Consider the following 13,961-nt stretch of genomic DNA (forward strand, 5'->3'; position numbering starts at 1 on the left):
GTTTGTGTTGAATTGGGTGAGGAGATAACTCAGTGGCTAAGAGTGTTTGCTGAGCAAGCATGAGGGCTTGAGTTCAAGTTCCCAACCCTATGTAAAAAGCAAGTGGTGAGATCTTATGATCCTTTGTATTTCTTCAGTGTTTGTTATTATGTTTCCCTTTTCCTTTCTGATTTTGTTGATTTGGATAGTGTCTCTCTGCCTTTTAGTTAGTTTGGCTAACAGTTTGTCTATCTTGTTGATTTCCTCAAAGGATCAATTCCTGGTTTTGTTGATTCTTTGAATTGTTCTCTTTGTTTCTAATTATTTTAGCTTATAGCATTCACAACTGGGTGCCATCAATGATCACGTTTCTCCCTTTTCCTGTGCATAGCACCTTCCAGCACTATAAGAGCTAGTCAATAGGCATGAAGCTTCTGCATCAGAACCAGCTTGATTTCTTAATATTCTGGGACTCAAGAATGTGGCATCTTTGTAGTAGGGTTTTATTATCAGGTTCTGGAAGGCAATAAAGAGCAGTAGAAACAGACTGTAATTTAACTTTTGTGGAACATCGTTGGTCAATAACTTCCTGACACTGCCAATAACTCCCAAAGAGTCCCTAGCAATGACCTTTTTTTTTTGCTAGCCCGTAGTGTCTAGCAGGAACATTGTCCTCTGTTAGAGCACAACTCTGTTTAAACTCTTCTTTATGTACATATATTAAGAGGTGTCTACAGTAATAGGCTTCCATGAAACATTTTCAAAAGGCCTTTAATGTTAGTTACCACTCCACCTGCTCTCTCCATCCTGCCCTTCCAGCCCTCATCCTATTTCCTTTTCCATTAACCACTCCTATATATCCTTTACCCTCACTCAGGATGATTGTTTCCAGCTTCATCCACATATTTGCAATTTTAATTTTTCTCGACAGTTGGATAGTATTCCATTGCATAAATGTACCACATTTTCATTATCCATTCATCAGTTGAAGGATACACAAGGTTGTTGCCATGTCCTGGATATTATGAAGAACAATGAACATGGATGAGCAAATATCTCTGTGGTAGGATATAGGGTCCTTTATATTCAAAAGTGCTATAGCTGTATCATAGTAGGTGTACAAATTTTCACTCCTAGGGCCAGTGAATAAGTATTTCTCTTTCACCATATGTTTGCTGATGCTATATAAGCAAGGTACTGATATTTGTGTGTTAGCTTTGCATCTGCTATGTGGTAAATGAGCTTATCTTTCTGGTAGAGTCTTTTATATATTCAACCATCATCTACAAATAAGAATATTTTGACTTATTTCTCCCATTTGTATCCTCTTTGTCATCTTCTCTAGCTAAGACTTCAAGCATCCTCTGTCCGTTTTTTGATATTTAGGTAGAGAATTGGATAAATGACAGAAGTTTGCTTTGCATCTGATTGTCTGAAGTTGCAGTAAAATGTGGTTTTCCAAATCTTGAAAGTAAGCTTTATTGTCCTTCTAACTTCCAAGAGGCAAAAGAGAGATTGAAATAATCAAGAAGTTGTTTATGGAAAACAAAGAACAACATGGACCTGTGTTCTTCCTTGACATCATAGAGAACTGCCCTAGAAATTTGAAAACATGTTATTGGAAAACTTCCTTTACTACTAGATGAGGTAATTGTCCCTTTTCCTTACCTTACCAGAAGACTTCATTGTCTTCACCTTTGAGAAAATATGATAGAATAGATAGATAGATTAAATAGATGATAGATTAGAAGTGATGGTAGATTTAGTTAGGGAAAGCACCTGTGGCAGAATGGAGGCTATAGAGAGCAGAGATGGAAGAGCTTTGAACACAAAAGAAGTCTTCCCTGAGGGAGAGGAATGGAAAGGAAGCTTGATAGAAACATCTTAGACTTTTGTACAGTCTGGGGAAGGTTCAATAAGGCCAGTAGGGAATTCTTTAGCTGACATTGCTCTTGGTGGAGTCTCATATTGCCAAGGCATGGAATCGCTTCAGTATTTGTCCATTCATAGGCTGGGAGCAAACATAATGTTCATTTTAGGTTATAGTGTCAAATTGTTGATAAATTAGATGTTTTGTAATTGAACTCTGTAAGTCATAGAGTTATTGCTGACAAAAAACGGTAATTTTTGTCAATATAGAGATTAGCTATAATAAGAAATTCCCAAATACAGTGGTTAACCACGGTAAACTTTAATTTTTCTACCAAACTGGAAGCTCAAATAAGTTACAGAGAACCCGAGCCTCTTCTATCTTGTAGCTCTGTCATCCTAGGATTGTTCCTCTAGGTGGTAACCCAAGATGGCTCACCACTCTGTCTACCATGCAACCTGAAAAGAGGAGAGGAAGGAAGGGTAGAGATAGCTTTCCATTGGAGAAAAGAGCTGGATAATGAATGTCTCTCTATTTTACCAGAATTGAGTAGTATTAATTTTCTCTTGCTGTATCAAATTCTATACATTTAGTGGAAATGTAATTTTTATATTGCTCTCTATCACTTGAGTGACTAAAAGCTTGGTGTCATCATGTGTACACTTTGGAGACTGTATTAGTTATTTTTCCTACTGCTGGAATCAAATACATGAGGAAAGCATGTTAAGGAAAGACAGAGTTGCCTTGTCTTACAGTTTGGGTGGATACAGTTCATCATAGATGGGGGAGGGTGGGACTGTTGGTGATAGTAATCCACATCCAGGAAAAAGAGAGAGATGAATGTTGGTATTCTGCTATCTCTCTCTTTTTATTCAGACTGGGAACTGGCTCAAGGAATACACCCACATTTACAGTGATCCCAGTCAAGAAATTATTTCACAGTTGTGTGTAGATGTTTGTCTCCTGGACATCAACTGGAAGTGCTATGGCTTTCCTTCCACAGGACATGACAAGACTGACAAAGAACAGTACAGACCACTCTTGGGTGGTTGTGTTGAAATATTCATATGATGGTGCCACTTAAGAACTTGGATCTAAGCATACTTGAACAAAATACCTGAAGTGCTGGACCTTTTCTATCACTAGTTTTTTATTTGCCAGCTGGATGAGATCCTGACATGTATAATCAGGAGGCCCATGTGCTAAGACATTGAGAGCTTTGCTGAAGAAAATGAATGATGTTAGAAGTAAGCCAAAGTTAGGAATAGTAAGTAACCTTTTTTTTCAGCTGTTATTACCCCTCCTGTTCTCCATTTCAAAAACGGCTATGGACAAACCTCTTTTGATTTCAGTATAAAGTCATTTTGTAATAAGTCATTTATTATTATATCCTATATTATATAAAGTCACTTCTTTGTCGCACCAGCTAGTCATGACCCCTGAAGATGGCTCGAAGGGTTATGTGGTTTTCTCTCATTTAGCCTATAACTCTCAAGAACTTATCTGAAAAAAAAAACCATAACTGACAGAAAATATCTGTGATGACATTGAATTCTGGTTTTATTTGGGAGATGAGAAAGTCAAAGACAACCCCTCCTCCTTTTTTTTTTTTTTAAAAACCAACAAAAAAGTAAGGAAGATATTGATGACCTTTGGTTGTTGTTTCTGGCAGATTTATAATGTAATAAAAATGTGTTCTGCAATCATTTAGCCCATGTGGATGATATTACCCGTTTCAGTCAGAACTGTTCGTGTCTTCCAGATCCCTGAAGCTCTTTATTCAAGTGAAGGGTGCTGCTAAAATGTTGAACTCAAACAGTTCCCCTGAAGTTCTTTCAAGAGCATTATTATGAATAGTTTGGCTTTAAGAAATTCCAGATGAATGGTGTAAACCAAGATGAAAGGCGAAGCATCCCAGCAGCTGTGCATACGAATTAAGCAGAAGTATGCAAATTCTCACAGCTTAACAATGGTAAACTGATGCTCTGCAGCAACAGCTGCCCTGACCTGGTGGTGACCAAGAGGCTCACAAGGCACTTGGCATCAAGAATTAATTGCCTTCTATATGACATTAGTATAATTGTGTGCATACATCATGTTTGGTGCAGTTTGCCATAGAAACAAATGTTAACAATGACACCATCACAGCACAGGTAGTTGACGTTACCTGTAAACCTATATTATGAAATTCTGAGACTTAAGTTCCCATAAAGAAAGGCACTGATTTTTTTAAAAACAGAAACTGAATTCTTGAACTCAAGAGACCTTCTGAAGACATTAGAATTCAGTGGCAAGTCCAGGTCAATCTTTTCAACATTGAGAAATGATAAAATGAGGAAAGCTAAGTAACTCGAGACAAATGGTAAAAAGGAAGATTCTAGAATGAGGCAAGTTTTGAAAGGTACTAGAAATAATAGCCAGCACTAATTGGATATTCACCATGTGTCTGGTGCATGGAAGCATTTTATAGTTACAATATCATTAAAACTTAAGAATACCCTCCAGGATTATGGACACAAAGGCTTTCTTAAGGCTTCCAAGCCAGGAAGAGTCAGGCAGGAATTCTTCAGATATGCGAGAGATAAGAAGCACTGTGGCATGTTCTTGGTGTCCTCAGACCTCTCCTGAGCACTCACCACAACAAAATTCTTAGAGCTGGCTTCTCTTGTACAGCCTCCATTTGCCAAATAGATTTTGACACAGCTGCTGCCAACCTTGCAAATCTTCTGTTTCGATATTTCCGGGTTGTCAAAAATCTGTCTTTATTTTTATTGAAGAAAGATAAAATATTACAAGCACCCTCTTAAAGTCTTTATAATAGGAAACTCCTTTCTAAAACTAAAATAGAAAACGTACAGGCAAATAAACGGTTACCCATATCTCCCACTACCACCCGTATTTTCTTATTGTCTTTCATCAAGAACTCTATGAAGATTTCCCCTACTTAAACTTGGCCATGCTTGACACTCACTCCTCAGCTACCATGGTCAAGGGAAGCTCCTTCAAAAGAGTCTAACCAAGAATTTTTCTCAGAGCACCCCTTGTTTTTCTGCCATCTTTGATGTGTTTCTTTCTTTTCTTTCTTTCTTTCTTTCTTTCTTTCTTTCTTTCTTTCTTTCTTCCTTTCTTCCTTCCTTTCTTTCTTTCTTTTACTTAAACAGTCTTTAATGAGAGCTGCGTATGAGAGGCCTCTACTCCTGCATTTTCTTGATCATTCCTTCCTTGTGTTTGTCCTTTTCCTCTCCAACTTGTCAGGACTTGGCTTTCCTTTCCATGATCTTCTTCTGGTCTTTGTCCAGCTTTAGTCTGGTGATGATCACCTTGCTGGGATGGATGCCCATGTGGACAGTTGTGCCATTAGCCTTTTCTCGCTGTACTCGTTCAACGTAGATGAAATATTTTTTTCCTGTATACCTAGACCGCTTTGCCAATCTGCTGTCCCTTGTAGTGTCCTTGAACAACCTGAACTTCATGGTCCTTTTGAGTGGGCATGGACTGGACATTATACTTCTGTCTCAGCTCTTTGGAAAGAAGGGAAGACATGATCTTCCCCCGAATGTGAGAAGGTGCATTGAAATGGCCTTCATGGTTTTTGCTTCGGTCAGGAGTCACGAAAGGATTGATCTTCATTTGGGCAGCTGCAATCCAGCGATCTTTTTTGTTTGTTTGTTTTTTTATTCTTTTTTGTTGTTGTTGCTTTTTTTTTTTTTTGAGACAGGGTTTCTCTGTGTAGCCTTGACTGCATCCAGCGATCTTTGATGTGTTTCTTTTATCACGTGGTTAGAAGTAACTTCTGGCTCCTGCCATGTTGCCTTCCCCAGCCAGGAGAGAGGAGAGGTTGAGGAGAGGGCAGGTTCATCCTCTTGGAAGACAAGAACTAAAAGGAGCATGTGTGATGTGTCCTCATGTCTGTGTCACTCAAGGTTGCACAGTGGCATCTCTTGGTGCCAACACACAGCTGTGGCAGATGATATTAAAACTTTTCCAGTATCCGCTTTTTCCTTTCCCTTCCCTAAAGGGCAATAGAATGGTTTCTCTAAAATTTGCTGACAAGTGGCTCTCAGCAGAGTCTCTGTTCTGTCGGCTCCTTTGTTGTGGTGATGGAGCTCTACAAATCCTCTCTGCTGGCCTGACAATGTGTCTCAGCATTGGCTCCACATCTGGCCCCCGCTCTGCAGAGTCGTTAGTACATTGCTACCTACAAAGGGAATCCATCTTCTGAAAGACCCGGAACAAAACTCTTGATGTCATTGGTGTCTGTATTCTCAGCATTAGACTGTGGTAAGAGCCAGAGATGCTGAGAAATATTATATTGTGTTACAACTCACATGTTCAACCAAATTATGTGTGTGTGTGTGTGCTATAACAAAAAGAAGATCAGTTTAGAAATTGGAGGACAACTAAAGTTCACTCTTATACTTAATCAGATCATGTGACATACATACTAGGGGGTGTGTGTGTACGCATGTGCATGGTCGTGCATCTCTCTCTCTCTCTCTCTCTCTCTCTCTCTCTCTCTCTCTCTCTCTCTGTGTGTGTGTGTGTGTGTGTGTGTGTGTGTGTGTGTGTGTGTAAAACAATGGAAATATAATGTGCTTGGAATTCTACTTGACCAAAAAAAGAGACAAGTATATCCAAAAATAATAGAAAAATGAGTCTGGTGAAGATTTAAACATTAATGGCATAGAAAATATATCAAAATAGTGAAGAAAAACTAATCCATGTTGCTCGAAAAAAACTAATTAAGCAGAAAAGATGACAACCCTTGGATAGGACTAAGAAACAAGAGGAAAGGCACAAAAAAAGACTGTTGATGAGGCTGGAAAAATGGCTCAGTGGACAAAGAGCTTGCTAAGCAAATATGACAGACTATGTTTGGATACAGAGAACACATATAAATCTAGATGTTGTAGCATGCCTTTAATCCCAGCACCTGAAGCAGAGGCAGGAGGGTCTCTGAGTACAGGGCCAGCCTGGTCTACAAGAGTGAGGTCCAGTACAACCAGGGCCACACAGAGAAACCCTGTCTCAAAGCAAACCAAAACAACAAAAACAAAATAAGTAAGGAAAATCATATGGTTAGATGCTGGTCATTGTAATCTGTAGGCTTTACACCTACAATGGGCTATTAATCATCTTTCTCCGTTGGCAGTGTGCACAATACCTTTCAGTGCTATGATAGCTCGTCCTCACAGAGGAAGCTTTTAGGTCAGTCTCAGATCAATTCCTCAAAGTATGTGGTGTCCTCAGCAATAGAGTCTTACCTTCAAGTTCTGGGAAGCAAGCAAGGGCAACAGCAACATCCTGTCTTGTTTTGGGAGTCTCTTGAACTCCTCTGAGCAAAAATTCAAAGGGAGATTTCCCATGCCTGGCACTGGGGTTGGTTCCACAGTCTATACCTCCTGAGTGAAGTGTGATCTCTCCAAGTGCTGTAACTTTATTAAAACTGAACACAAGCAGGTGCGAGTGTGTGCGCACGTGTACACGCACACACACACACACACACACACACACACACACACACACACACACACACTTTTTATGTGAGCTTGTAAAATAATGAACATTTCTTTATGGCTTTCCAAATATCTTTAGTGTCATTTATCTTTCTCTGTTCCCTCTCCTTCTGTATTACCCACAGCCCTCCTCAGAGAGGTCCCCTACTTTTTTTCCCCTACTCCACACAGAGCATCTGTGTTCCTTTATCCATTTATCTAGAGATAACCTCCCCACCCTCATTATACATATGTAGCACATTTTCATTATCTATTCATCAGGTGAAGGACATTTAGGCTGTTTCCATTTCCTAGCTATTGTGAATAAAGTGGAAATAACCATGGCTGAGCACGTTTCTATGGAGTAGGATATCAGGGCATATGCCAGGGAGTGGTATCGCTGGGCCGAATGGTGGCCCTGCTTTTAGCTTTTTGATAGTTCTCCACACTGATTTCCATGGTAGCTGCACCAGTCTGCAAATCCTCCAACAGGGGATGTAATTTTCCTTTCTCCACGTCCTAATCAGCATTTGTTGCCACTTGTTTTCTTGATCTTAGCCGTTCTGACTGGGGTGAGATGAAATCTCAAGGTTGTTTTAATTTGCAATTCTCTGATTGATAAGATGTTGAAACATTTAAAAGATATTTTTTACGCATTTTAATTTCTCTTTTTGAGAACTTTCGGTTCAGAGCCATTGCCCATTTTTAATTTTTTTTAACATTTATTTTATTTTTGCGTTTTCTGTGTATTCTGGATTTAACCCTCTACTGAATGTATACTTGTCAAAGAGTCTCTCCCATCCCACGGGATTCCTCTTCACCCAGTTGATTGTTTTCTTTGCTTTTTAGTTTTAGGAAGTTTCACCTGTCAGTTGTTGACCTGAGTTCGGGAGTGAATGAAGCCCTGTTCAGAAAGGCCTTCCTGCATCTGCAGTCAGGATCTGACCATGTTATCTTCTAGCAACCTCAGGGTTCTCATTGAAGTCTTTGTCAGTTTTGTGCAAAAAAAAATGTGTAGATTACAATAGATATATGTCCAACTTCACTTCTACATGAGGACATCTACTTTTCCCAGCATCATTTGTTGAATATGTTGTCTTTTCTCTAGTATATGTTTTTGGTGTTTTTTTTCAAATACCAGATAGCTATAATTATGAATATCTATAATACATCCTTTCTTCAATAATATTTTTATTGAAAAATAAAATCATTCATATTACATCACAATTGCTATCCCATCCCGTGCATCCTCCAATACATCTTTATACCTAAAACTCAGGAAGTATTGCAGAAGAAAGGGTGGAAAGATTGGAAGAGCCAGAGGACCAGAATACTTGATTTGAGGCAGTGTCTTCTAGATATGATGGGGATGCTACACACACAGGATCTTCAACAAGACCTGAAAAATGACCACACAAATCCACATGGCTTGGTAGATGAGGGAAGTTTCTCAAGGCCCTACCCCTAAATGAAGAGCTACTGGCACTCAACGATTGCTGAAGGGAGGGAGAGCCAGTTTACTCCAAGGATGAGCCTCTGATAGGTTATCTATTCCTGTGTGTGTGTGTGTGTGTGTGTGTGTGTGTGTGTGTGTGTGTGTACACCCATGTGCATGTGTGTGTATGTTTGTAATATATGTACACATATATGTATATATATACCTATACCAAAAAGAGGTCATAAATTTGAGAAAGGAAGAACATGGGATGTGTTGGAGGAAGAGTAAGGGGTGAACATTTCACGTATGAAGTTCTTAAAAATGTTTAAATTGAGAAGGTAATAATTCAATGCCATGTATAGTGGCGCATACTCAAAAGCCCAGAACACAGGAGTTTTAGTCAGAAGGAATGGGAGTGTGAGGTCAGTCAAGACTGCAGAGTCAGTGGGAGACATTGTCTCAAACAATCAGCAACAAAGAACAACTCAAAGGTGGTGTGTGTGTGTGTGTGTGTGTGTGTGTGGTGTGTGTGTGTGTGTGTGTGTGTGTGTGTGTGTGTGTGTGTATTTTCCTATGTGTTTGTATGTATACATTTGCGTATGCATGTATGTGGTTGTGTGCATACATATATGTGCATTTGTGTGTGTAGTGAATATATTTGTATATAGGTATGTGGCATGTGTGTGCTTGCTTATCTGTGGTGTGATTGTGTATTTATGTGAATGTGTTTGTGTATATGTTTACATGTGTGTTTGTGTGTGTGAATGTATGTATGTGTGTGTTTGCCTATATGTTTATTAGTGCTTGTTTTTGTATATGTGCATGTATGTGAATGTGTTTATCTGTATGTATGTATGTGTATTTGTGAGCATGTTTGTGTGTGTGCCTCAGTGCAGGATGCATACATAATACAACACAACTAATCTAAGACTCTAGAGAAGATTCATGCCCAGCTGCTATTAAAAATCCTGGCTAATGTTTCCAAAAGCAAATATTATGAGTTCTTTTAAAGAGGTGCTTAACTAGCAGTATTCAGCTTTGATCTGGGGTTCCAAGGTAAACTCAGCAACTTTCCTCAAAGTAGCAACAGCCCAGCATGTTGAAATAAGGCGTTTGATTTCCACAAATCTTAGCCAAGAAATCCTACAGGGTTATCTCTTCTGCTCCATTACACTAGCGTGGAAGAAGAAAGGCGCAGGCTGACCTGACAGGATTTGAACCCAAGGCTCCAGGAAGTCCATATGAGCCAAAGGTTATGCTTGGACATGGACCATTGCCCTGGCAGAGAATGCACACAGCTTCTAGCCTGCTGACATTGATAAAGCTTTTTAAGATAAGGATCCAAATGCTCCCCAACAGCAGAGCTCCTCAGCATTTGCCTCAGTGTCACCGGTAGATCTTTCTGAAAAGGGCTTTGTTGGGACCCTCTCCGTGGGAAGCACAGCAACTAACTTATTCATGACAGGAAAGAGGCGGGCAAAGGCAAGCAACCGCTTTCCTTACATCACAGCCAGGGAAGTCTAGGAGAGGCTTATTTCAAGTTAGAGGAGGTAATTTTCTGCTCCCTCAGGCTGTGTGGTGAGGTGGTAAGAGTCAGAGGCAAGGAGAAAGGCTCTAGGCTTCTGTTTGCAGCTTAGATAAGAGCTTCCTGTCTGTCCTGAGGCGCATTGCCTCACTGTTTAAGGAGCCTCGATTAAGTGTCTCAATTACCCTTCTAAAATAATAGCTGTTTCATCACGGGCATTGTGGCGTTTAATTACAGCCCATGAAGGGTAATGAGATCCTCAGATAAAAGCCTGTGCAAACACTCAGGGATGTGTGGCTGCATACATGCGTGCCACATACAGACGCCTGTAGGCCGCAAAGTTGAATCACTGGACAAAACTCTTTCATCATCTCTGCAGTAAGCCTAGTGTAAGTCTTGTTGCCTCAGACCTAGAATGTAAATTTCTTCGTGGTACCATTCTCCAAGGTTGCCTAATGCTCATGTAAGGTGCCTTGCTTAAGGGTTAAACAGCACAGGCGTGATGCCGCCATGTTTCTCTGACCTCAGACACTAATTTCCAAGTTCCACAGGCTTTTCCTATGCTGCTTAACCAATCCTACTGGTTATTTTATATTTCTAAGTCTGACACTTTTTTCATTTAGTAATTTTGAACAAAAACTTTACATGACTTCTGCTCAGAAAGAAAAACCAAGGTTTCTTAGTATACATTGTCCTGAATGTATTTTTACTAGATTTTTATTAAAGTTCACATTATTTTTAAATGAACTTGCATACCACTAGTTTATGTGTGCTGAACTGAGATGAAGTAAAAAGATAATTCATAACTGAGCTGCAGGTATCTTGGGTTGTTTATACTTTATGTTTATAGCATGCTTTGATGCAATTTTTTTAAGGGGGGGGTGCTGCTTTAGTATAATACATTTAGTATAACAGGCTGAGCAAGCTTAGAGTAGTAATTTATTATGCCTTAGGGTCTGCAGGTCAGCTAGCCATTTGTGACGGTCAGAGCTAAGATTGGGTGAACTTGACTTGGCTAGACCATATGTCTGTGGGCAGATGAATATTGGCTTGGATTGGGTGGCCAAAGAACAACCGTGCTCACATATCTCGCAGCTGTCCATCTTTGCTTGGAGACATTGTAATGACTGGACCACATATGTTTCCCCAGCCGACCTTGCTAGACGGGTGCCCTTATTAGTGTTAAAGAGAAGTGTAAGGCCTTTGAGACCTATGCTTGCGAGTGAAGCAACCTAACTTCGGCCACACGGCGTTAGCCAGGCAAAACTGCGTGTCTGATTGCTTTACTCTGTCCCTTTCTGGGGAGCTCTTCCTCGTGACCCAAATAGGACCTTGAGTTCCCTGCAGTACTTGCTGAGTTCAGATATGATCTCCAGAAGACTGTGTAATGTTCCCCCAAACAACTATGTCCTAATTATTAGGGCACATGAACTTGGGAAAGAGACTCTATAGACATGCTTAAACTAAGGCTATTAAAATGAGTTCGTCTCTTCACCACAAGAGTTCTTGTAAGAGAGGGATGGTGGAGGATGCTCCAAGGCAGACTCAGAGGTCAAAGGTGGTATTTGAAGTAAGAGTCCACACTGTTTGGTTTGAAAAGACAGAAAAGGGTCAAATCATAAAGCTTTAGAAATGAGAGTCAAAAAAAAATTAATTGTCACTTGAGCACCCAGAGTAACTGCTGCCCTCCTAACCCTCCTAAACCTCCCATTGACGTCAAGTTCAAATTTCTGAGCTCTCAACCTATAAAAGAATAAAAATATATTGTTTTAAACCACCACATTTGGGATAATGTGCCACAGACACCATAGAAATCAAACCTAGAGGTTACTAAATGTTCAGTATAAAGCCTCTATTTTAGCCACTTGTTTAATGTGGCCACATTGCCTTAGACAGTTGCAGGAAAGCCTGAGAGAAATGCGTCGCTTTTGTTGAATGTCATCAGGAACTCCCAAGAGGCGGATAATATTGAGAAATGCCTGCTCAGGGCTTACTAGCATGCATTTGACATTTACTGGGCATTTACCAAGAGGAACCAAGAACAAGTCTGTGCTCTGGGCCTGTGTTGTTGGGCAATGCAGACAAATTTCTGCTCTCACATGGCTGGAGAGGAGAGAACAAAGTTAGGAAAACGTAATATGTAGATCTTTGGCTTATGTTACTGGAAAAAGAAACAAAGTATGTGCGGAGAGTTAGCCGCTGCAAGGCCATTTTAGAAAGGGCTTTAGAAAGTAATGTAAGATGCCACTTATTTGAAAGAAGTGGGAGAAATAGCCAGCGGGGCAGTTTATACTGTGCCTTCAGCCATTCATAGTCCAACTCAGGGCATCCTGGAGATCACTTCATGGGAGCTCTGTGGTTCCTTTCTCCTATGGAATAAACAGAGATGATTGCACTCACTTTTAAAGGCAAGGTCTCTGGAAATTATGCTCATGGCATAAAGCAGATGAGAAGAGATTTATTTTAAATTAATCTACTGAATCACGATAAGACCAGCCACAGTGATGCAGGCCTTTAACTCTAGCTACTTGAGAGGCTAAGGTAGAAGGATTGTAAGTTTAAAGGCTGCCTGAGCTGCAAAGCAAGTTCACAGCCAACTGCTATGTTGTTGTTGTTGGTTTGTTTTTTTTTACAATTTTAAATTTACATATCTGAGATTTTCATATATGAAAACTGTATTACATCATTCTCCTCCTTATTCTCCCTCCAATACTTCTCACCTCCCTCCCACTCTTCAAATTCATGGCCTCTTATTTTGAAAGTATAATTGTTGCACGCACACAGTTATGTTTGCCTGTTTTTAAGTCTACAAATATGACCTGCCCAGATCATTAGTGGTGCTCATAGGTATTTAGGGTGGGCCTCCTGAGATTTGCTAGCTTATGAGAGGGCTCTTCCCCAAAGAGGACTGATTCTCTGCAGTCTCAATTACTCTCAGCAACCAGTAATTGTCTGTAGCTCTTCTTTTATGGGTGAACGCTTCTGAGAATTCCCCCACCCACATTTTTATAGTCTTGTGTTAATTATTCCTATTCCTCAGTTTCCTTGTTGGTAAGTGAAGACAGTTAATAGGGTCTTTTAACTGTTTTGGGAGGATCAAATGGACATGATTTTAAGCTCAAGGTTTCACTTGTATTAATTTTTAGCTTATCCTTTTGCATGGCAGGGAAAAAAAAAGACATGTCATAGTGTATAGGAGAGACTATTTGTTCAAGTAGCACCAATCAAAACCTGCCATGTTATAACCTCCTACCATTTCCTCCTTTCTGGAAACCCAACACGCCCAATCTCCCATATTCTAGGGGAAGCCTAACGTACTTAGTAGTATAACAGAAACGATTTTTCTTCCCCTTGAAGGAAAGGATCATTCTCCCTCCCAGTGCTCCCCTGACCACCAAGTAGTGTCGACTTCTTCTTCTTCTGGATTTCAAAATAAATTGAGTAACAGCACTAAAGGTCAGAAAATCATTTGCCAGCATGAAATAACAGTTGGCTCTGGACCTATGAAGGTCCTAGCAGTGAGTCTGGTATTAAGGAGCTGCAAAGGAGAGCCACAGGGTGTCACAGGAGAACCAGGGCACGGGGCCTCATTCTGCCGAGCCAGCTCTGAAAGGATCCATCTCGTCCCAAAGCTTCCTCCACCCCCCCCCCCGC

At 40.2% G+C, this 13,961-nt stretch overlaps 1 long non-coding RNA gene and 1 pseudogene across 3 annotated transcripts in view; both read right to left on the minus strand.

Annotated features, from left to right (window-relative positions):
• The window catches only part of LOC311588692, a 413,254-nt gene that overhangs the window by 39,300 nt on the left and 359,993 nt on the right, over positions 1-13,961 (minus strand). The gene's annotated exons all lie outside the window — the stretch shown is intronic.
• On the minus strand, positions 5,041-5,761 carry LOC311588208 (large ribosomal subunit protein uL24-like; annotated as a pseudogene). Its single transcript has one exon. The product of its transcript is annotated as a large ribosomal subunit protein uL24-like (transcript).

Source organism: Acomys minous (genome assembly GCF_964271855.1).
Source record: "Acomys minous genome assembly, chromosome: 17".
NCBI classification, from domain to species: domain Eukaryota; kingdom Metazoa; phylum Chordata; class Mammalia; order Rodentia; family Muridae; genus Acomys; species Acomys minous.